This window comes from Pelodiscus sinensis, chromosome 7, assembly GCF_052426305.1.
Source record: "Pelodiscus sinensis isolate ZL-2025 chromosome 7, ASM5242630v1, whole genome shotgun sequence".
Classification (NCBI taxonomy): Eukaryota; Metazoa; Chordata; order Testudines; family Trionychidae; genus Pelodiscus; species Pelodiscus sinensis.
Window position 1 is genome coordinate 45,383,750 of NC_143058.1, and position 25,193 is coordinate 45,408,942.

At 45.7% G+C, this 25,193-nt stretch overlaps 1 long non-coding RNA gene across 1 annotated transcript; it reads left to right on the forward strand.

Annotated features, from left to right (window-relative positions):
* Positions 1–280: 280 nt before the first annotated feature.
* On the forward strand, positions 281–24,298 carry LOC142830196 (uncharacterized). Its single transcript, XR_012905226.2, has 3 exons — positions 281–809; positions 6,197–6,233; positions 20,663–24,298. It is a non-coding gene; the product is annotated as an uncharacterized LOC142830196 (long non-coding RNA).
* Positions 24,299–25,193: the final 895 nt, after the last annotated feature.

Here is a 25,193-nt window from a genome sequence, read left to right on the forward strand (position 1 = left end):
TGTTCTTCGAGATGTGTGTCCCCGTGGGTGCTCCACTGTAGGCTAAGGGTTGCCCTGAGCCGCAGATCGGAGCTTTGTATAGCAGTTTCCCCTGTTGATCCATGCATGCCCAGGAGGCGTCTCGAGCCCTTCCCGCCTCCTGAGGAGCATGACTCAACCCCCTCCCTTTCAGTTCCTCGTCTCTGCCCGAGAATTTGACTCCAAGAAGAGGGGAGGTAGGGAGGGTCGTGGAGCACCCACGGGGACACACATCTCGAAGAACACTCATTACTGCACGAGGTGAGTAACTCCCTTTTCTTCTTCGAGTAGTGTCCCTGTGGGTGCTCCACTGTAGGTGACTACAAAACAGTATTCAATGTAAGGCTGGAGGGAGCCGGAGTCATTGTTTAGCAGTGGTAGAGAGTACTGCTGTGGCAACTGCTGAATCACTCTTGAGTTGTGGAAGGATAGCGTAGTGTTTAGCAAAAGTATGGTCTGAAGACCATGTTGCTGCCTGATAAATGTCTCTTAAGGGGACATTGCCCAGAAAGGCTGTAGAAGCAGCCGTGGCTCGAGTAGAATGCGCTCGTGGTGGGCGTTGTAGTGGTCTATTGCCCAGAGAGTGGCATTTGATTATACATGTCGATATCCACTTTGAGATTCGTTGGGATGATATTGGTGTCCCTTTGGATTGTTCAGCAATGGAGATAAAAAGTCTTTCAGATTTATGAAATGGTTTTGTTCTTTCTAGGAAGAAGGCCAGAACCCTCCAGATGTCCAGAGTGTGCAGGCTGGCATCTGTCTGTGAAGAATGCGGTTTTGGGAAAAAGGTAGGTAATACGATTGGTTCGTTGAGATGGAATTCTGTACAGACCTATGGCAAAAACGTGGGGTAGGGTCTAAGTATGACCCTATCCTTTGTGAAAACTGTGAAAGGAGGTTCTGACATTAATGCTCCGAGTTCGCTCATCCTCCTGACGGAGGTGATGGCTAAGAGGAAACAGACTTTCATAAAAAGGAAGGGAAGTGGTACTGTTGCCAGTGACTCAAAGGGAGGTCTGGTGAGGCAGTTCAAAACAAGATTTAGGTCCCACAAAGGGGGTGGGGCCTTATGTGGTGGGTACACATTCTGGAGTCCCTTGAGGAATCTCTTCGTAATAGGATGGTTAAAAATGGAGAAGCCGTCTACTGAGGTATGAAATGCTGCTATTGCAGAGAGGTGTACTCTTAGAGAGGAGATTGATAGTCCTGATGCTTTAAGGTCCAGAATGTAGTCTAGGATGGTATTTAGTGGTGAGGCACGGGGCTCCACTTTGGCTCGCTGACACCAGTGACAGAAACGTGTCCATTTCTGTTGGTAAGTTTTCCGAGTAGACTGTCTCCTGCTATGGAGGAGGACGTCTTTTACTCACTGGGAGCAGCGCTCTTCTACCTCCGAGAACCAGAGAGAAGCCATGCGTGAAGATGCAGGGTATTGAGTTGTGGATGCAGTATCCTGCCGTCGTCCTGAGATAGTAGGTATATCCGGTATGGTAGTGGGTGTGGAGGCTGGACCGCTAGCCTGTGAAGGTATGGGTACCAGGTTTGGCGAGACCATGATGGCGCAATCAGGATGACTAGGGCTTTGTCTCTCAGGGTATGTCTACACTACCCTCCTAGTTCGAACTAGGAGGGTAATGTATGCATACCGCACTTGCTAATGAAGCCCGGGATTTGAATTTCCCGGGCTTCATTAGCATAAGCGGGGAGCCGCCATTTTTAAATCCCCGCTGCTTCGAACCCCGTGCAGCGCGGCTACACGGGGCTCGAACTAGGTAGTTCGGACTAGGGTGCCTACTCCGAACTACCGGTACACCTCGTTTCACGAGGAGTAACGGTAGTTCGGAATAGGCACCTAGTCCGAACTACCTAGTTCGAGCCCCGTGTAGCCGCGCTGCACGGGGTTCGAACCAGCGGGGATTTAAAAATGGCGGCTCCCCGCTTATGCTAATGAAGCCCGGGAAATTCAAATCCCAGGCTTCATTAGCAAGTGCGGTATGCATACATTACCCCGATAGTTCAAACTAGCGGGGTAGTGTAGACATACCCTCAGGATCTTGCGCAGAACTCTTGGGATGAGCGGTATGGGAGGAAAGGCGTAGTGTAGGGGGGCTGTCCATTTGATTAGGAAGGCATCCCCCAGAGAGTGTTTGTCAAGTCCCGCACATGAGCAGAATTGGGGACATTTGGTGTTCTGGGTAGAAGCAAAGAGGTCTATCCCCATTGGTAGAAAATTGAGTTTGTCACCTACATATGTAACTCCCATTCGTGGTCTGCGGTGAAGTTTCAGCTGAGGGAGTCCGCTTTGGTATTGTTCATTCCGGGCAGGTAGGATGCTATAAGGGTGACTTGGTTGCGGATGCACGCGTTCCACAGGTGAATAGCCTCCGCACATAAAGAGCGGGAGCGGGCTCCACCCTGTCTGTTTATGTAGAACATCGTGCAGATGTCCGTTAGGATGCGTACTGTGTAATTGGTGATGTCGGAGGCAAAGTGTGCACAGACATTCCTTACTGCCCTCAATTCGAGGAGATTGATATGTAAGAGTGTCTCGTTTGGGGACCACCTGCCTTGAACTTCGTGACCATCCATATGTGCCCCTCAGCTGAGCAGGGAAGCATCTGTGGTGATTTGAATAGTGGGTTCGATTTGTTGGAATGGAACCCCTGCCAGAAGATTGTTTGGCACTGTCCACCATCGTAAGGATGCGAGCACGACTGGTGGCATAGTAACCGTTTTGTTTCGAGGGGTCGTGATGGGATATAAATGATTGCAATCCAGAACTGAAAACATCGAAAGTGCAGACGAGCATGGTGGACTACGTAGGTGGTGGAAGCCATGTGTCCCATTAGTCTGAGGCATGTAAGTACTGTGGTGGTAGGAACTGTGAGCATCCCGTTTATAATTTCTTGCATGGCTGCAAAGCGTTGCTGAGGTAGGTATGCCCGGGCTGTAACTGAGTCCAGGCGTGCGCCAATGAACTCTATATCTTGAACTGGGTGCAGAATTGATTTGTCTTGGTTGATTAGAAGGCCTAGACGACTGAGGAGGGCCGTGGTAATATGCATCATAGAGGTGGTTTCGGCGTATGAGGATCCCTTTAGAAGGCAGTCGTCTAGATAGGGAAATATGATGACGTTCTGCCGTCTGAGATACGCAGTTACGACCACCAGTACCTTCGAAAATACCCTCGGAGCTGATGAGAGACCGAAGGGAAGAACCTTGTACTGGAAATGGTCTAGTCCCAACGTGAAGTGTAGGTAGCGTCTGTGGGAGGGGTGGATGGTTACATGGAAATAGGCATCTTGGAGGTCGAGGGCTGCGAACCAGTCCCCTCGATCTAGCGCAGGAATGATAGTGGAAAGAGTGACCATCTTGAAACGTTGTCTCTTGAGAAACTTGTTCAGTTTGCGGAGATCCAATATAGGTCTCCAACCCCCTGTTCTTTTCTCGGTCAGGAAATAGTTCGAGTAAAACCCTCTCCCGTGGAACTCTCGGGGTACCCTTTCTATAGCCCCAATGACAAGGAGCCGATTGACTTCTTGTTTTAGAAGGGTTTCGTGAGAGTGGTCCCTGAAAAGGGACGGGGTAGGGGGAAAGGTAGAGGGGATAGAAATAAAAGGGATGGTATAGCCCACTTGAATTATCTCTAGGACCCAGAGGTCCGATGTTATGGATTCCCACTGTGGGAGGAAGGCACGCAAACGATGATTGAATAGATGGCCATGTTGAGGTGCTAGATCGAACAGGAGGTCTTGCAGACCCTCGACCAAATGTTCAAATTTGCTGCTTAGATGGTTGGTTAGCCAGTGGGCGGGCTTGGTTGGGTCGCCTTCTGGGACCTCACTGTCTTGGTCTGTTGTCTTCATAAGGCCTCTGTGGTCGATTGTATTGTCCATACCAATATTGATTATATGAATTATATGGGGTGTATCGCCTGCGTTTATAGGGTGGCGTGCACATACCTAGCGTGCGAAGTGTGGACTTAGAATTTTTGCTGTTGTGGAGCATTTCGTCCGTAGTGGCTGCAAATAGCTTTTGTTTGTCAAATGGCAGGTCCTCCACTTTGGGCTGGAGTTCGCGGGGAACTCCAGACGACTGGAGCCAAGAAGCTCTATGCATCACCACCGCTGTAGCTGTAACTCGGGCTGCAGTGTTAGCTACATCCATTGCCATTTGGAAAGCGGTGTGGGCGATCATATGGCCCTCATGAACTATTGATTTTAAGATGGGTCTTTTGGAGTCGGGGAGATGCGCCATTAGTTCTCCCAGTTTTGAGTAGTTGTCAAAGCTGTGATTTGCTAAGAGAGCAGAGTAATTTGATATTCTGAGTTGTAGGGTTGAAGAGGAATATACTTTCTTGCCAAAGGAGTCCAACTTTTTGTGGTCCTTGTCTGCATTGCCTGTCCTATATTGTGGAAGCTTCGCTCGTTGTTGTGCTGAGTCCACGACTAGTGAGTTAGGTTGTGGGTGAGTGAAGAGAAAGTCGTTGTCTTTTGAGGGGACAAAGTACTTTCTGTCAATTTTCCTGTTAGTTGGTTGGATGGATGCAGGCGTCTTCCACAGATCTTCTGAGGTCTCCATGATTGTTTCTTCTATGGGTAGGGCAATCTTGCCCTGTAGTGTCGGATGTAGATTCTTTAACAATTGGTATTGTTTCTTCTGCACCTCTTGCAGGGAGACATTCTGGCTTGTCACTACTCTCTTGAATAGTTCTTGGAACTGTTTTAGATCGTCAATCGTTCCAGTGTCTGATGGTACTACGGCGTCCTTTGGTTGTGCATCAAGGGCATCAGAATGTGTGACATTTACTGACTGAGTATCTGAGTCATTGTCTGAGATTTGTTCCATCTCGTCCTCCGAAAAACTTGCTGGAGGTAGGGGTTGTGGCCGAGGCAAACTTCTCCGGGATGCAGTGGAACGAGGTGGGGAGCGGTGTCCATATGGCTCCCAGTGTTCCCAAGGTCCCCATTGCGGAGGATAAGGTGGAGGTGGGTAAGGCCAGTATGAGTGCCATGGGCCATGTTGTGGCGGAGCCCTATAATGGTGGGAGCAAGCCTTTCCAGGTGACGGATGTTGCGAGGAATAGACCGTGCGGTGGTCATCATCAGGAAGGGGAGCGTCGTGAAGAGACAACGGTGATATCAACCTGGGAGGGGATTCCCTTGATGGAGACCTCCCAGGAGAGTAAGAAGTAGAGGGCAAGCACAGATAATGATGCCTGCTGTATGGATCAGTCTCTTGTTGGGGCTGATCCCCAGCAGCCGCATCGGGCTGCTTGTCTGGCTGTGGGAGGACCAGCGGAGCATCAGCTGGTGCCAGTGGCTTCGGAGGCTGCCCATCCTTTTGCTGCAGTGCCGTGACTTTAAGAGGCACCGCAGCTTTAAGCCGTGGTGTAGCTTTCGGCGCTGCAGAGGCTTGAAGCGGCGCCGGGGCTGGAAGTGGTGCCGCGCTCTGAAGCGGCACCGCGGTTTGAAGCGGCGCCGGCTTTTCATGCCGTGCTGGCTGCTTAGAGCGCTCCCCGGGCGCCGCAGAAGCTTGAAGCAGTGCCGGGGCTGGAAGCGGTGCCACGCTTTCAAGTGGCACCGCAGTTTGAATCGGCGCCAGCTTTTCATGCCATGCTGGCTGCTTAGAGCGCTCCCGGGGCCGCTCAGCTGTTGAGCGCCCTGATGCCAGCGCGGAGTAGGAGGATCGCCCCAAAGCCTTAGTGGAAGGGGACTTCCCAGTCTGGTGTGCCTCTCCTCTGTGTTTGGGAGAGGAAGAGGCTGGAAGAGAGTGGGATGGAGAGGCTCTCGTTCTCGGGGCATTTTTGGAAGGCGGCGGAGGCTCTTGCCGCGGTGCAGATTGTTCTTCCGCAGGCTGTAGAGCTTTTTCAAATAAAATCATCCTGAGGCGGAGTTCACGGTCTTTTCTGGCTCTTGCCGTCAGGGAATTGCAGTGGGTACAGTTGTGGGGAGAGTGGGTCTCCCCCAAACACCGTATGCAGTCCAAGTGGCCATCTGAAGCCGGCATTGGGTCCCAGCATTGACCGCACTTTTTAAAACCTGAGGAGCTGGACATTGCGGGCTCTCTCCCTCTTGAAATTATTATATTTATCTTTTATATTGTTATAGTTTATGTGGTTTTGCTGCTTCTTCTTTTTTTTTTAAAAGTCTTTATGTGTTTCTTGTTTTGACAGGTGGGAGAAAGCCAGTTCACCAGAGTCCTGGTCTGAGGTAAGTTCAAGCCCCCTGAGGGGGGGATTTAATTAAGTCTATTTTTCCTATTTCTAGTTTTTTTTTTTTTTTTATAAAGAAACAAGGAAAGAGTAACTAGGATAAAACAGGGGAAGCTAACTATGCCTAAATAACTAAGGGGAAAGTAGTCAGATAGTCTGACAGGGAGCTCCTGGCTGCTCCGTCCGCTGACGAGGGTGGTTAAAGAGGAACTGAAAGGGAGGGGGTTGATTCACGCTCCTCAGGAGGCGGGAAGGGCTCGAGATGCCTCCTGGGCATGCGGGGCTCAACAGGGGAAACTGCTATACAAAGCTCCGATCTGCGGCTCAGGGCAACCCTTCACCTACAGTGGAGCACCCACGGGGACACTACTCGAAGAAGAACCACCCATTATTCAAATCCCTAGTCCTTCCAATACTGGTAAAGAAATTCCTGCAGTAGTGGTCGAGTCTATACAACCTTTGTTCCAGAGTCCCCTTCTACCCATCAGAACCGTCCATCTCCATGACAACAGATGCATCTCTTACAGGATGGGGCACTCACCCATGACATCACACAGCCCAGGGTCTGTGGTCCAGCAGTGACAAGAACCTACATATAAATGTCCTGGAACTCCATGCAGTCAGGAGTGCATTGGCGAAATTCCTCCCATTCATCATCAACGTAGACAATGTCACAGCAATGTTTTATATAGATCATCAGGACTGGGCCCGATCTTGAGCACTTTGCACAGAGGCCATAGCATTTTGCAACTGGTGCCTGGAACACAACATAAATATTACCGCAGTGCACCTTCCGGGCACTCTGAACACAATGGCAGACACACTCAGAAGAGCCCGTCTGACCAAACACGAGTGACAAATGAATCTACACATATTGTCAAACATTTTCCAACAGTGAGGTTACCCCACCATAGATATATTTTCCACATAATCCAACAAAAAATGCCACCCGTTCTGTTCCAGGGCAGGCATCGGCAACGGATTGATGGGAGATACTTTCCTCATCAGCTGGTCATCTCACCTAATGTACGCGTTCCCTCCCATACCCCTGTGAAACAGGGTTGTCCACAAGACAAGGAGAGACAAAGCCCACCTAATACTTAGAGCTCCAGCATGGCCACGTCAGCATGGTTCCCCGTTTTAATGGCAATGTCTTGCGCATCACCAATACACTTACCTTACAGCCAAGATCTCCTTCTTCCTCCAGACCCTCATGCTACCCAACCAAACCTCCACTCCCTGCACCTGAAGGCGTGGCTCCTGGATGGTTCTCTGAGTTAGAACTGACTTATTCACAACAAGCACAAACGGTACTTCTACACAATAGGGCACTAGCCAACTGTAAGACTTACTTTCAGAAATGAAAAAAAAAAACCCTCAGTGTGATGTGTACGCCATCAGGTAGCACCTTCAACATCCTCCTTACCTGCCATCCTCAATTATCTTTTGCACCTTAAGGAAGCGGGCCTTGCAATAAGTTCCCTTGAATTTCATCTTGCAGCTATGACTATCTTCCAATTTCAGATAGACGATTCATCCATATTTGCACATCCACTCACTAAAAGGTTTTTAAAGGATCTTCAAGCACTTTATCCAGACATCAATTCACCAACACAACCATTGGACCTGCATTTAGTATTGAACGCTTTAACTAGGCCATCTTTCAAACCAATGGCCACCACCTCACTATTATACTTATCCATTGAAACTGTCTTCTTTGTAGCCATTACCTCTGTGGGAATTGGCTGATCCCCCCATACACCATCTTTTTTAAAGACCAGGTCATTTTACATACCCACTCCAATGCCTCCCCTCCTCATCCTTCCACCTTAATACACAATATGCCTTCCTTCCAGAAAATACACCTGTTTCCCCAAACCACATGCCAATTTATTTGAGATGAAGATGTACGCCCTTGATCTGCACAGAGATCTCTTTCTTCATGCAATGAACTAGACCTTTTTGAGCATCTCCAAGACTGTTCATGTCAATAGCTAACCACAATAAAGGCCAGTCCCTCTCATCACAGACTCTCCCACTGGATTTTGGATTGTATTAAGCCCTGTTACTCCCAAGCAGAGGTGCCCCCTTCAGACAGCATAAGAGCACACTCAATCAGAGCCATAGCCATCTCAATAGCATTCCTCCACAAAGTACCCCAAAAGAGACATTTGTGTAGCTGCTACATGGTCGTCAAACCACACGTTTGCAAAGCACTACGTACTTACGTAGGGGCCTCTCTCCAACCTGAAACTTGCTAAAGCAGTCCTTTCCACTGCATTTCTGTCAGATCTGAAGTCCCTACCTCGCCTAATGTGGAGCACCCACAGGGACATCTCTCTTGAAGAAGAGAAGGTTACTCACCTCGATAGTAACTGATGTTCTTCGAGATGAGTGTTCCCCATGGGTGCTCCATAATCTTCCCTTCCTCCTCTCTACTTTGGAATTCTGGCCTCCTCACAGGCAACATTCAGGGTAGAGAAGGAACCAGGGATGGGGGAGACTCACACATGCACAATGCCGGCCATCTAGGAGTGCATGGCTGCAGACATGCACATGCGTGGCCCTAGAGACACTGCTCTGAAATCTCTAATCTAAGGCTCAGTGGTTGCACGCCGAACTAATGTGGAGCACCCACTGGGACAATCATTTCAAAGAACGTCAGTTACTATCGAGGTAAGTAACCTTCTCTTCTGCAAGCACACTTGCTGAAATGGAAATATCTTCTTGCAAGGTACTAGGTTTCAAAAGAAAATGTTATACAGGTCCCCTTGCTGAGTATAACATATAAGGATCACAGAGTTATCAGTGAAGTTGGTGGCAAAACTCCATCATTTTTGTAGGACCAGGATTTGGCCTAGAAGTTTATAATAGAGACAGAACTGTAATGCAAAAATAGTAAAAAAGCAGCTTGATTGTTAGTATAGAGAAGTCATCTTCTTGAAAGCTATCAAAGCAAACAAATCAGTTTGACAAGTCAAAGTACAAACTCTAGACTGCCCCTCAATATGGTGTTAACATGTCAAACTGCAGAGTAAAAAAAAAAAACAAACCAAAAGACATAGTGGACCTATCAAGTAGTATTCTAAATTTCATTTTTCTAACATTATTGCTTTAGGACTGCTTAATCAATGGGATTTGTTACTTGCAATTAAAAATATTGTCTTTTATGATTTAGAAATAACTACACATTTAAGTAGCATTAATATATAGTGTACAATATATAGACATTGTAGCTATTATACATTGCACATATTTATTTTGAATTAGCTGAGGACTCGCCACATGATGCAGTGAAATGTCTGTTGTGGCTAGTTTCCATGTGAAGCCACATTTATTCACTTTTCTGTATAAAGGCTGTTAATGGTATTATCACTGTCATATCTTTCCATAAGCTCTGCACTCACTTAAGCATAGTTATCTATGGTCATTGTAAGAAAAAGAAATTCATTTTGGTTCAATCAAAATAAATAAATGGAATGTTAACAGTAGTGATTCCAGGTGTCAAACACTGCTTCAAGGTCTCTCTGACTTTGCTCAGGAATTATATACTCAAGCAAGTTGCATACAATAAACTGCCTTCTTGATAAGAAATCTACATGGCCTGTTAATTGTGCCAGCTGATTCATTTGGAAAACAAGACACTTTGGACACAGACATATCATAAGCTTTTGAACAGTGTACGTTGAAACCTATTCAATATTGACCAGACCTTAACTGAACTCTCTTCCCTGCTTATCATGATCTTGTGGGGGTAGGTTACCCCATCAGAAGGGTTCTAATTAGTGGGGGAATTAGGATAGGGGCTTGGCAGCCCAAGTGACCTGATCAACCACCTTACAGTAGCAGCTCTGGCTCCCAGGTCAGCCTAGCCCAGTGGCCAGACTCAGTAAGACTGTCCTATGCAGGGTATCACAACTCTGTAGCCAGAATAAAGTGGGCAGCAGCTGGGCCTTCCCTATTCCACCAGGTACCAACCCAGGGGTACCCATTATAGGCCCAACATGGGTCCATCAAAACACACAGGATTTCACAACCAGTAGTGCCTTTGGACTACTTCCTACCCTTTATTCTGAGATGGGCAGTCTCAAGGCTTCCACTGTCTCTCCTCTGTTGGTAGTGGTCAGCTGGGAATTGGTTGGAGCCTTGGCTTGCTTTGGTACCTGGAAATGCTGCTGGGGTCTTTGCAGGAGTCTGCAACAAACATCTACTCTCTTCAGCAGCCAGCCGAGAATGAGCTGAGCTACTGTCTTTTATACCCAAGTTCCAGCTGGAGCATGTCCTGCAGGGCTGAGAGGGCATGGTCTCCTCACCCACAGAATGCAATTAACCCATGCTGAACCAGTGCAGGGTAGATACCCACCCTCACATTTGAGTTGCAAGGGACCTCAAATGCAGGCCCACCAACAGGAAAGAAAAAAGGGGGCGACTGCCCTGGGTCCTGGTGATTCAAAAGGGCCTGAGGCTGCCATTACAGTGGTGGTTGGATCTCTGGGGCCCTTTAAATCACTCCCAGAGCCTTGGGCATGGGTGTGTGTGGTCTGGGTAGCACTGAGGGCTGGCTGGCCCCACTCCTTCTGGGAGTGCGGATCCACCCACCCGTTTGCCGAGGGGCTGGTGAGTGTATCAGTTCCCCTGCTCAAATGGATCACAAGTGCATCAGCTCTTTGGATCACAAAACTCGTTTTATTATTCTTAAATGTCTTTGATTGATAGGTATCTGTGTTTCTAGATCTGAATAATTTCACTGATGGAAGCCCTCTCTTCTCCATTTATTCCTAATGAACAGTGTCAACAAACACCTGCTCTTGGGTTATTCTCAGCTTCATTCATTTCTATCCGTTTAGCTATAATAATGGATGTGGGGTGTTTTGTTTATATTTTAAAATGCTAATAGTATCCTTCCTTCTGGATGAATTGGTTCTTGTAACACAATTATTGAGCTGATTCTCCACTTTATAACATCAGTTTTAGGTTGGTTGATGCAATTATACTGACCTGAAATTTTTCTTATTGAGTGGAGAATCAGGTTTTGTCTACCGTATACCTCAGTTACTTACATTTTGCCTGCTGGTACAGCAACTGAAGGTGCTGTTGTCACTAACTTTACATTTTTATACTTCTGATCAAAGAGGTTAAAAGAAAAAAATTAGTTTAACACTGGGAATATCTTAAAATATATTCCCATATTTGAGGTAAAATATTGATAAAATGATATAATTTCATAATTTGTGACCTTATAGATGTAGTGCCTTGTGATCACAATACAAAGGCTCATGTGAGCAAATCACAAGCGCCACCTAGTATATTGTCAGAAACGCCATCTTGGTTTTCTTTTACTAAAGAACATTCTGGGGAAAATACTTTGCAGTAAGCTGAAATTTTATTTGCTGCCAAAATTCACTAAGTCAAAGTATGTCTACTGACAACGAGCTTTAGTAGACACTTCCTTTGCAAATTAGAATCCAAAAAAGTATCTATGGAACAAATCCCACAATCCTATTAGTGTTAGTGACAGTGGTCATGCAAACATGTGACTCCACATGACGCCTTACCCCACAGGAGTCCATGGTCATTTTGCCAAGAACTTCAGTGTAGCCAGGATCTCACCAATTTACTTAAATGAAGCTTTGTAAACTTAGAAACTCTATCTTTTGGTTTTGAAAACTTAAAGAGGGTCTTAAAGAGTTATTTAATTCCCCTGGAGGGAAAATATGAATCAACCTACCAAAAGTAGAGAAATGGCTCAAATAGATATTTAAGATCAAAATTATGAGACATAAGCCTTAGTGAAACAAGATTGAGGTGAATAGAAGTTTTTTTTTAAATGTGTGCTGAGTTATACCAGTGTAAATCTAGAGTAACATGGAGACACTTCAGAATACATTATGCAAAAGATGAGCCACTGTTTTTTAATATCCTTTTCAGTGACTTACTGCTATGAAATGCCATGCTGTGTTAGGCCACTTGCAAAATATACTGTGCAAACCTGTTTAATTGTTTAAAACAATTTTAGCTGTTTGGTGAATTGTTTCTGTGAGGGCATTACCAGATGCACATTATAACTACAGTATTTTCAGTTTCCATCAACTAGAAATTCAGATGCAGTATGTGCACAGCATGCTATCAGGAAGATAGCAAAACAACTCCAAAGTCTAGGTAGTTATGACTTTTCCTGTTTATTAAACATGAAGCTATACATGTGCAGCCTCTTGCGTTGTGATATAGGTACTTGTGTGCATAGCTGTTCCATCAAATACAGATTTTTTAATAATTTTAAATGTATTAACAATTTTACAGTCCTCTTTTCCCAAGTTTGTAGGACACAGTAAAGAACAAAGAAAATTAAAAGGTTCCTACCCTGAAGAATTTAGTTTTGTTCAAGACGCGCAGACAGGATGTGACTATTTGGGCACCTGGGCATTATTTTAATTTTAAATACATCATTAACTTGGGCGGGACAGTATAGCAAAATTAGTTTAAAGGAGGAATTTGAAGGAAGGAAGGGAAGGAGTTAGGCAGGCACTCTCAGGAAATGTGATCCATGAAACCAATCAGGAAAAAAACCCAGAAGGTGACTAAAATTTTGTAGACCACTTCTGTGCTCTCAAATAAACCATCGTCATTGTCTCACTGCTTTCATAGTAATGCAAGTAACTTGCAAGATAGCAGAAGTGAAAGCTTCTGTTTTCAATTAGGCTCCAGAACGATTTCAAAACACTCCAGCAATAAAGGCCTGGTTTATAAGTGGTACAACAAAACAACACTTTCCACAGCCTTCGTCTCATGTTGCACTGGACATAAGACTTAACACTAGACACTAGTTCTACTGTGTGTGTTGCTTTCATAGCTGCTGCCTCTTACATGCAGAGCCACTTCCTTTTAGGGAGCTTTTGTCATAGTCTGAACACTTCAGCTACCTATTTTTAATCCACATGTATCCTTCTCTTCTTAGGAAATGGCTTAACTACATTGAGTTTTAACTGCATGTGACATCTTTGCCCTCTACTGTCAAAAAAGAAAAACAGCAGACTGTTAGAAAGTACAAGGAATGTATCCTGTTTGTCAGGTCACTGTTTTTGTGTTTATCAAAATCTCCTCTCTGCAATAAATGTCAAAATATTGGTGCAAACAGGAGGTAACTTATCATTTGCACAGTACTATGTACGTATAAACGCTCATGTTTTAAAATTAGAATTACTTTCATGTCCAAATTTATGTCCATACAGAAACAAATTAACAATCTGATTTTCCTATGGAAATTACCAGCACATATATAGGCACACACATGTACACTTTGCACACAAATTTGAATGTTTCTGTGCACACAGACTTGGATTTGACTAATTTCACACACAAAAGCAGATTGGCAAAGTTGCACTTGTATGATGAGAGGTTCTTTTTGAAAACAGAGCAGAGTCCTAAAATTTTAAAAATGTTCTTTCATTAAAACTACTGTAACCAAATATCAGAAATTCCTGTTTTTGAAGGAGCATGAGATAGCCTGGAAAAGCAATATTCTACTTAAAATATAATTCAGATGTATGCCTTTTGGGCCCTTTTCCCAATCCCAATGTCTGTTAAAAAAATTACCAGCTACTTGGACAGGCAGGGATTGTGTCTTCTTTTTGCACAGCACATGGGTGCTTACAAATAAATGATACAAGGAAAAGTAACAAGAAATAGATTCAAAATGAGGAATGAGGAAGGCACTCACAGGAACTAGTATGAGCACTTCTGAAATAAAATGTTACTTGTTTCAGCTGAGAGAGGGAAAAAAAGAATAATGTAACAATAGAGAAGGGCATGTAAAGGAGATTACAGGGTAAAAAAGCACTGATAAAACCTTACCAATTAATAAGGGCCTAGCAGGCTAAGTACTTTTATATTATTGTACATGCTGTGTACACAATGTATTGTGATTACAGGCAATGTGTATGATGGGTTCTGTCACAGAGATCCCCATGAGACTGTCATTTGATGTGCTGAAATAGCACTGAATCCACCTACCTACCCTTTGGAGTGCCCCATGATCCTGTTCTGCTGAGCCAGACCCTCCAGTCTCCCCCAACACAGGCATAGAGTTGAAGTCACAGCCCACAGCAGAGGAATAAGCACACTAAGATCAGCTCACCTCTGAGACGGCTCAGTCAGAAATTTGACTGTGCACCCTGGTGCACAGTCGCAATGGGACCAGAACCCCAGGTAAATCTGTCTCAATCTGCATAAAGTTTTATATAGAGCAAACTCAAAAATTGTCCATCCCCTTTACCAAAGAAATATGAACAGCAGTTGTCCCTCCTGTAATAATTATTCACCCGGGGTTTATTAATAAATCAAAATGACTTTATTATCTATAAATGTTAGCATTTAGCTGGTTCAAGTAACAGCAGACAGATCAAAGTAAGTTACTTAGCAAAATAAAACAAAACATGCCAGGTAAGTCTAATACACTAAGAAGCTTGCTAGCTGCAATTTCTTACCCTAACAATAGTTTTGATAATCTTTTCTCACAGGATGGGGAGCCTCCCAATTTGGGCCTGATCTTTCCCCCTGTTCAGTTTTAGATGTTTCCAGAAGTCATCATGGGTGGTAAGCAGGGGCACCTGGAAGCCCCTATTTATTGTTTGTTTTTCCACCTTATATCCCTTTTGCCAAAGGTGAGAATCCTTTATGTTCAGTTTAAATTTTTCACACTTCCAATGGAAAGTACAGCATCCAAAATGGATTCGAGCTTCAGGCCACCTGGCCACGTGTCCTGGCGGGACCATAGACTATTCAAAGATAATTGTCCTGAGGTCTTGACCATTAAGTTCCCTGAGTATTACTAATGGCCCTCACTTAACATGTCAGATTGGTAAATAGGTTTATACTTTATCATTCCTGTTTTGAAGATAGAAATATGCAGTCACACAAATAGAATATTGTGTGACTGCATATTTCTAACTTCAAAACAGGAATGATAAAGTATAAGAGAGTTACTCACCCTGTGCAGTAATGGTGGTTCTTCGAGTGGTCCCCATGGGTGCCCCACTCTGGGTGCTGGTGCGTCCTCGCACCGGCAACCAGAGACTTTTCTAGCAGTTTCTGCCTGGTGCCCTCTAGCGGCGTAGGAATTGTTGAGCACATGCGCGGCACAGCTCCTCAGTTCCTTCTCTACTGTCCTCGGCAGCAGACGGAGCCGACCGTTCTCCTTACTTCTGTGAAAAAATAGTTAAATACCCCGTTTTAAGCCCTAGTTACTTCATTATCCAAGTTTTTTAGCCCTATTCTCCTTCCCAGTCTAGTTTAAAAACAAACATTTTTTTCTCGTTGCGGCTTGCTGCTTTTCCCCAACCCCTCATGTCCGGCTCCCCGGGCTTCAAATGTTGTGAGTCATGTCGGGATGCTATGCCCGCTTCGGACAGGTACTCCAAGTATATTAAGTGCCTTGGGGAGGCGCACCAGACTCAAAAGTGCCTGCACTGCTCCAAATTGACAGTGAGGGCGCGCTGAGACCGAGCAAACAGACTAAAGATTCTCTTATATGAGAAGTCCCTACGTCCTTCCTCAGAGGACTCTCCTACGACATCTAGACCACCTCAACTGAGTAAGAGTATGGAGAAAAGTCAACTGCCAGCCCACTCTGGCTCCATGACCTCCAAAACCGGTCTCTCTCTGACTCTATCCCTATCCTCGTCACCGTCAGTGGTACGGGTCAGCACCGAGGATAGGCCAGTAACCTCCGGTGCGGCGCAGCTTAAGATGTCGGCACCGCATAAAAGAGCTCATTCAGAGCCAAGACAAAAGTCAGCGGGACCAACTGCTACCACACCTAAGCCGTCCTCGGCACCGACTGCTCTATTGAAAGAGCGCATGGCACCGAGCCGTGCCAAAATGGCACAGCGCCCGGCACCGAAGAAGGCCCATGTCGACAAACCACCTCCGACTGCTCCGGTGCCGGGACAAGCCTCAGCACCATCAACACCCCTGCTGTCAGCACCGCCACTACCCAAGCCACATCGCCCCGCACCGTCTCAGAGGTGCGAGCAGTACCAATCCCCAGTGCAGAGCCACACCTCCTCGGCACCGCCATCCCCGGGTTCCTCTATCCACTCTATGAGGTATCGCCGCTCCTCGGTTGCTTCTCACTCGGTCAGTGACATCGGCATCGAATCGAGGAGCAGGTTTTCATTGCAACACTCTAGCCCAGCACATAGACCTCCATCCTGGCAGCCAACTCCAGTTCAATATGCATACGCTCCCCCTCCGTATCCATGGTATGCGCAACAGTATGGCTACCCACCTCCGCCATATACCACTCAATGGCAACCCTGGGAGCCACATCCAAAGAAGAGTCACCATCAGCCCTCTTCCACTATTTCCAGGCCACCTCCTCCCTCGCCTCCTGCTACTGCATCTGCCACTGAACCGAATTCTCCAGTCCCCTCGGAGGCACACGACTCTCTCTCTGAAGGGGAGACCAGATTTCCTCTACACAATTCCTCCTCCTCCCCAGATGAAGCGGTCACTACCAAAGCCCCAACATTGGGAGATGACACACACAAATTTCAAGACTTGTTTAAAAGAGTTGTGATAGCTCAGGAAAGAGACCTCCAGGAGGTGCAGGTCAAGCAATATCATCTTCTTTGTACACTACAGCTACCAACCGCCTCCAGAATTGCTATACCTATGGACGAGGCTATTATAGACCCGGTCAACAATATCTGGCAAACTCCAGCCTCCATCACTCCAACAAACAAGAGGGCAGACCATAAATATTTTATCACTCCAAAGAATATGGACTTCCTTTTTACCCACCCACCTCCTAATTCTCTAGTGGTAGACTCGGTGCGACACAAAAGTAAACAGCCTAACCTCAGAACAACTCCATAGGACAAGCACCACAAAAAAGTGGACATTATGGGCCGAAAAGTTTACTCTTCAGCCACATTATTCCTCAGGGCTGCGAACTATACTGCCATGCTCGCGGACTACGACCACGCTAATTACTCCAAGCTCCAAGACTTCCTCCAGCACCTTCTGGAGCACAAAAGGTCAACCTTGATCAATATTATGCAGGAAGGCCACACCATCTCCCACACAGCCTTATAGTCCGCTATGGACGTGGCAGACACCGCAGCCATATTACGGCCATGGCAATTGTGCTTCACAGGATTTCCTGGTTACAGGCATCTGGGGCACCTAAGGATCTACAGCAGAAGGTTGAGGACCTGCCTTTTGACCGGACCAACCTTTTCGCAGCTAAAACCGACGAGGTGTTGCATTCTATGAAGGACTCCCATACGACTCTCAGAACCCTTGGAATGTACACTCCTCCATTCAAGACAACTAGGTACCAGCCTTACCAATGCCCAAGAGAGTCATTTAGACAACAACCCAAATACGATTTCCGCCAGAAACAAAGAACTTACCACCGAAGACCACAGCGGCAACAACAACAGCACGTCACACCCCATCCACCATCAAGCAAACAGCAGGTTTGAAGGTCAGGCTGAGAGTCAGGAAGCCAATCCTCTGCCACTGACAACTAATACCTTTCAGTTCCACCACCCCCTCCGGGCCTTTTTCCACGAATGGTCCCTCATCACTTTGGACAAATGAGTCTTGGATTTGATTCAATTTGGTTATACTATCCCTTTTACCTCCCTCCCTCCCTCGCTCCTAGCACCCTCCTACCGCGTCCCTCTTCAGGGACCCCTCTCACAAAACCGTCCTCCTACAAGAGGTTTCGCATCTTCTTCAACTAGGCGCAGTAGTACATGTACCACCACAATTCCAGGGCCGAGGCTTCTACTCAACCTCCCTCCTAACCCAGAAGAAGACGAGAGGATGGTGACCCATCTTAGACCTCAGGCGCCTCAACAAATACATCGCATACCACTGTTTCAAGATGGTGACCTTATCAACGATCATTCCCATGCTTTATCAAGGTGATTCGCTTTCGGCTTTCGACTTCCAGGATGCCTACTTCCACATTATGGTTCATCCTGCTCACAGACGTTTCTTATGGTTTATGGTAGGCACTCACCACTATCAAAACAGGGTGCTCCCGTTTGGCCACTCTACGGCCCCCAGGGTGTTTTCCAAAACCCTGGCAGTCGTTATGGCCTCACTTCGATGCCAAGGCATCATAATATTCCCGTATCTGGACGATTGCCTCATAAAAGGTGCATCCTTTGACGAGACCAAGGCCATGACAGACAGACACCACAATAGCCCTTCTACTCAGCCTGGGGTTTCACATAAAATATGCAAAATCCACCCTACTCCCAATGCAGAGACTAGAATTCATAGGCGCCCTCATCGACACGGTCACGGTGAGGGCTACGCTTCCTGAGCACAGGTTCGCAACCATATGCAACCTTATCAGGGCAGTACAATCGGTGCTGACTGTCATGGTCTGCAACTGCCTCAAGATCCTCGGGCACATGGCTTCCATGACCTACGTTGTCAACTTGGCCAGACTTCACATGACACCTCTCCAGTCCTGGCTTGCGCCAGTTTACAAGCCTTCCAGAGACCAACTTTCCAAGCCTGTTGCCATTCCACCATGCATCACCAACTCCCTACTCTGGTGGACAATTCCTCAAAACATGTTACAGGGCGTTCCTTTCCAACGTCCACCTTCCACTCTCAGTTATAACAGATGCCTCATTCATGGGATGGGGGGCCCACTTAGGCCACATCACGGCCCAGGGCAAATGGTCATTTATGGAACAGACTTTCCATATCAACCTCCTCGAGTTACGGGTGGTCAGATATGCATGCCAACATTTCACAAAGTGCATAGTTCACAAGTCCATTACCATCATGACGGACAATACCAACTGCATGTATTACATCAACCGTCAAGGGGGTGCTCGATCCCCTTCCCTGTGTTCGGAAGCTATCAAGCTCTGGAACTGGTGCCTGTTACACGGGGTCACCCCTTTGGCCATTTACCCGGAATACTGAATGTCACAGCAGATGCACTAAGCCGTACATTTCTGGACCAGCACGAATGGGAGCTTGACAGACGTGTCCTCACTCCGCTCTTCCTTCACTGGGGCCAACCAGACTTGGACCTCTTCGCCACAAAAAACAACAGAAAATGCCACCTTTACTGCTCCAGAAGAGCCCTAGGGAAACGTTCCCTCGGAGACACCTTTTCCATCACATGGGATGCCCCTCTCCTGTACGCGTTTCCCCCCTTCCCGCTCCTACACAAATGTTGTACCAATAAAAGCAAGCAGGATCTTATGAGGGGGATAAGGCAAAAAGCCACATTTATTGTAAAGATAATAAAAAATAAAGAAAAGATAGAAGCAAACAACGTTGTTTAACTACTTATTCCTATCACTACTTAACCCTTTTATATATATACAGAAATATATATAAAAAAACCATTCATTCAAGTTCTGTATATAGTTACCAGCCTGGAAGTTGCTTGTGGCCAGGTACTCTGTACACAAGTGATGGTAGTGGGGAGCGAAGTCCTGATCAGATGCGCATCTGAAGCTCCTGGTGGGCTGGCAGCAGAACCTTGGACTCTGATTCCATAGTTTTTTAGTCCAGTTCTTATAGGAATTTCTTCCTATGCCAGTCTATGGAAATTGCTGCATCATGCTGATGTCTCCAGGGTGGCTGCCAGGTGCTCGTCAGTGATCTCATCGGGTGGGCCTCCAGTACTTGGTTTTCTCCACTTGACACCTTTTGGTTGCACTGGCACCTGACGCCTTCTTCAGCCCTTTGTTGCTGTATTCTCAGGCTGGCACCTCTCAGAACCATTCATTCATCGTCCAAGCACTCTCTCTCTCTTACATACATTCCCTAATTAATGTTTCCCATACAGTATTTTGTATAATAATAAAAGTTGTAGTTACAAAAGTTTCTGGGTGGTATTGCTTAAAACATTCTCTGAGTGCTAAGTAAAGTTACAATGTTTTAAAGAGAACAGGCATCAATTATGTAACAATGCCCTTAGTCAATTACAGGGCTTGGCTCCCATAGCAGAGTTAGTGGCATGACAATGCATTGTTACAATGTATCTCTGCAATGTCAATTTCAAGCAGTCCCTTGTACAGGCTTGAGCATGCCCTGGGACACAGAGGGGGGGCTGTTTCTGGCTACATAGGATTATATTCTTAACAGTTCTAAGTTACATGACCTAATACATTATATTCTAAAGGGGCAATAATAATAATAAATCTAAACATTTAACAATCTTAACTAATAATAAGAATAAGAATTAATGATCAATCTAAACACTTTAAGTTGTGGGGAACAAATTATGGGGAGTCACTTCCATTTGGGGGAATCACATTTTTAATACATTGATATGTTATCCCTACACAGAGTCCTCAACAAAATCAGGATGGACCAGGCGCCGGTCATTCTAGTGGCACCTGCATGGCCCAGACAAATGTGGTTTCCTTATCTTCTCAGGTTGGCAGTGATGGACCCGTATCCCTTTCCGCTTCACCACGACCTTCCATCGCAGAATCACGGTCAGACTCTCCATCCAGACGTTACCAAGCTCCATCTCCATTCCTGGCTCCTTCATGGCTGCAGGATGCTGAGGCTGCCTGCTCGGAACAGGTGAAGGACATTCTGATTAACAGTAGAAGACGTTCCACTAGAAGAACTTACCTGTATAAATGGACTTGATTCTCTCGCTTGTTTTCTCAAATGCATATGAGCCCACCACAGTTCACTCCTTTACCTACTCTACTGAACTATTTACTATCCCTAAAACAGTCGGGTCTAGCACTTAGCAGTATCAAGGTCCACGCCGCCTCCATACCTGCCTTTCACTACTCCACGGACGGCGCTTCTTTTCTCGCTAACCCATTGACCAAACGCTTGTTTAAGGGGCTGCAAAATACCTTTCCTCCTGTCCGTCCACGAGTCCCTATCTGGGACTTAAACCACGTTCTAAAGAGCCTTACAAAATCGCCATTTGAACCTATAGCCACTTGCTCTTGGTCTCATTTGTCTATGAAAGTATCCTTCCTCGTTGCTATTACCTCCAGCAAGAGGATGAGTGAGCTTGCGGCCTTGATGCTGACCCTCCATACGTTGTATTTACAAAGGATAGGGTGATACTCCGACCCCACCCTAAGTTCCTCCCTAAAGTACCCTCCCCCTTCCACATGAATGAACCCATACACTTACCTGCCTTCTTTCCAAAGCCTCATGTTGAGCCAGTCCAGGCTACATGGCATACTCTCAATGTCCGACGAGCCCTGGCCTTCTATGTTGATTACACGAAACTGTGGCGAGCCTCTCCTAGACTCTTCATCTCTCATGCTGAGAGATCTAGGGGACAAGCAGTCTCATCTCAGAGAATTTCTAAATGGATTACTTCCTGCATTTGAACTTGTTATGCCCTATATGACAAGCACTTACCTGGAACTGTCACAGCTCATTCCACCAGGGCGGTAGCTGCCACAACAGCCTTCCTTCATAATGTTCCACTGCAAGACATTTGCAACGCTGCCACATGGTCATCTGACCACTCTTTTGCACAACATTATGCTCTTTCCTCTTCCATAGCATCCTCCATGGCAGTGGGACAGGCTGTATTGTCCACAATTACTACTACACGGCTCCAAACCCACCTCCGCGAGCCAACAACTGCTTTGTAGTAACCCAGAGTGGAGCACCCACGGGGACCACTCGAAGGAGAAGAAAGAGTTACTCACCTTGTGCAGAAACAGAGGTTCTTTGAGATGTGTCCCTGTGGGTGCTCCACTACCCTCCCTCCTTCCTGTGCTTGGAGCCTTATACTCTAGTGGGTAGAGAAGGAATGGAGGAGCCGTGCCGCGCACACGTTCAACAATTCCTACGCCGCTAGAGGGCACCATGGCGCTTGCGCGGCACAGCAGAAACTGCTAGAAAAGTCTCTGGTTGCCGGCGTGAGGACGCACCAGCACCCACAGTGGAGCACCCACGGGGACACATCTCAAAGAACCACCATTACTGCATAAGGTGAGGTACTCTTTCTTATACTTTATTATTCCTGTTTTGAAGTTAGAAATATGCAGTCACACAAATAGAATATTTACATTCAGCAGATTATAGCTTTTCTAGTGATGTACAAGAGCTTAAATTTTGCATAAATCTTTTTCCAGTTGTGTGTGTTTTCATAATGAATCTGGGATGCAACATCACAAATGGTACTATACTTTATTGCTGACTTCTGCAAAAGCACTTCAAAGTAGGAATAAGATCCTCCGGAAAAGGGCTTTTTTTCCGGAGGATCGGGGCCAGTGTAGACGCTCTTTTCCGGCTTTTCTAAAAGCCGGAAAAAAGCGGCGGACATTTTTATTTAAATGCCGCGGGGGATATTTAAATCCCCCGCGCATTTCTCTATTGCGATTTCAAAAATTACCATGCCCCTTCCGGAAAAGGGGCCAATGTAGACGTAGCCACAGAGGGCAAATGATCATGTAGAGAACAGAATTATTAGGGGTGACTGTGTTACTTTTAGGCACCATCACACTTAGAAGAGCAGGAGCTGGCAGGCAGCTGCTTATTTGCAGCTGAGTAACAAGGACTGTTGCTGACCTTGTTTTCTGGCATCTGTTAATTAGAAACTCTTACCCAAGAACTTTACCACTGCAAAGTATGAGAGTAAACCACACTGTGAGCAAAATGGATGTGAGCTGTAATGTTAACATGATCACATCTGATCTTAATTAGCTTCTCGCAATGACAGTGTAGTTCAAAGAACACAAGGCCTCAGCTCCTGTACTTCTACTGTCTCCCTTTGTAATATTTTACTCAAGTTATTCACTTGATTTCCATTTTGAAAACAAGATCCCTTCAAGTATTCTAAATTTCTAAGGAGTGGTTTAACAGCATGCCTTTGGTCTGGAACTATTTCCTTATATAAAAAGGAATTGCAATTTTGTTTCATCTTAATTCCTTGATAAATAGGTGAAAAGATTGTCATCTATCACACAGATATTGTTCAATGTGTGCAAGTTAAGAAGTGCATTAGCAGCAGCAGCTCCCTGTGGGAATGTAATGACATTTACTCTCTGTATTTTAAACATTTACAAAGTTATTTTGTGTGCCTTCCTTTCAAAGTCTCTTTGCCTTTCTGTTGAAGCTTAACTTAGTTAAGGGTTGTCTACTTGTGATAAACAGAATTGTCCATCATCAAAATTGTTTTTGAAGACTACATTCAAATATAATTCCCTGCATGTACCGAGTTTAATAGTTTAGCCATCTCAGAAGGCACCATTTTACAGAATACCAGCCTTGAAAGAATAGGTGAGCCCTGCATTTTTATGATGGTAAATTGAGATGCTGTACTATAGAGACTTCTTTTGATGATCAGATCCTTGTGTGAAAGATTTGTCACAGTCTTGATATTAATGTTACTTCCTCTCCTTTTCCCTTCTTGTAATGCAAGCTTTTAGGGTCAGGGTTATCTTTCAATCAGTGTTCATTGCACATTACAATGGGGCCCTATTTTCGGTTCGGATCTCTAAGAACGTAACTAATAAACTGTGATACGGAGTCACCAACTTGAAACCGTCACTTTAAGAAGAGTTAAAATTAGTTTCAGACATTCAGACATCTGCCAATTGTCTAACCTTATATACTGGCTCCAAGTGACCTAAAGTATTGTTGCAAGAGTCCCTCTTCCCCAAGCCACCACTGGGTAGGCCGCCTCTTCCTCCTAGCCCCAGAGGTTGGGGTTTTGCAGCAGGTCTCAATGGTAGGGAGCCCAGCCAGGCACCCTCAGGCTCCCTCCCTAGCTGCATTTACCTAGTGCTGATCCAAATTGTTCTCTCCAATTTCTCTCTTTCCCTCTCACCTCCAATTGCTGAGGCCTTTAAAGGCCCTCAGTCAGCCAGCAGAGAAGTCAGCTGGCCCCAATTTGCATGAGCCAGCTCCTTCCCAGCTGCATCTAATTGGGCTGCAGTTCTCTGCTTCTTCTCACAGGGGTTTTTACCCTTTTGGGCTGCCTTTTCCCATCGCTGCAGCAGCTCCCTGGTCTGACCCTGTCTCAGTATAAAAAATGGTCCAAAGACCACGCGTAAGAGCAGAGTTATGAGGGGTGAAAAGATCCAGATTTCCCAAAACAAGTGAAGTGCCTGAAATTTTGCATCCCAAAAGACAAACTATTTGTTTCTCTCTGGTTTGTGAAGACATTTGATACATAATACTGTGTGTGTACATTTGTGTTTATTTCACATTGCACTCCATGATAAAGTTTGTTTGTTTTGCTTAGAACCAAATCCTGCAGTCTTTATTCAGCTATGACAGTAGGATCTGGCCTTAAAGTAATAATGATCTATAAGTATTGTATCAAAGATATAATGTAAATGTGTGATATTTGACCAATATTAACAGACTAATTTACATATTAAATTAGTATATATGGATTATAACCACACAGCGCAACCAAGTGGCATGTACCAATTTGGGAAATAGCTTTGCAAGTCTTGAACAACTACCCAAGACCATTATTACACTTCTGCTTCCCTTTTAAAACCAGTAATCAATTTCCTACCCTCCCCTATTTTTCCTGAAGGACCCGACACAGGGGCTGGCTAGACTGGCAAGTTTTACCGCAAAAGCACCTGCTTTTGTGCAAAAACTTGCCAGCTGTCTACACTGGCCGCTTGATTTTGCGCAAAAGCACTGACGTTCTACTGTCCAAAATCAGTGCTTCTTGCGCAAATGCTTTGACGTTCCCGTTTGGGCAAAAGCCCTTTTCCGGAAATGTTTTTGCACAAGAGGGCCAGTGTAGACAGCTAAAAACTGCTTTGCGCAAAAAAGCCCCGATGGCGAAAATGGCAATCGGGGCTTTCTTGCACAAAACGTCTAGATTGGCACAGATGCTTTTCCGCAAAAAGTGCTTTTGCAGAAAAGCGTCCGTGCCAATCTAGACGCTCTTTTCCGCAAATGCTTTTAATGGAAAAACTTTTCCGTTAAAAGCATTTGTGGAAAATCATGG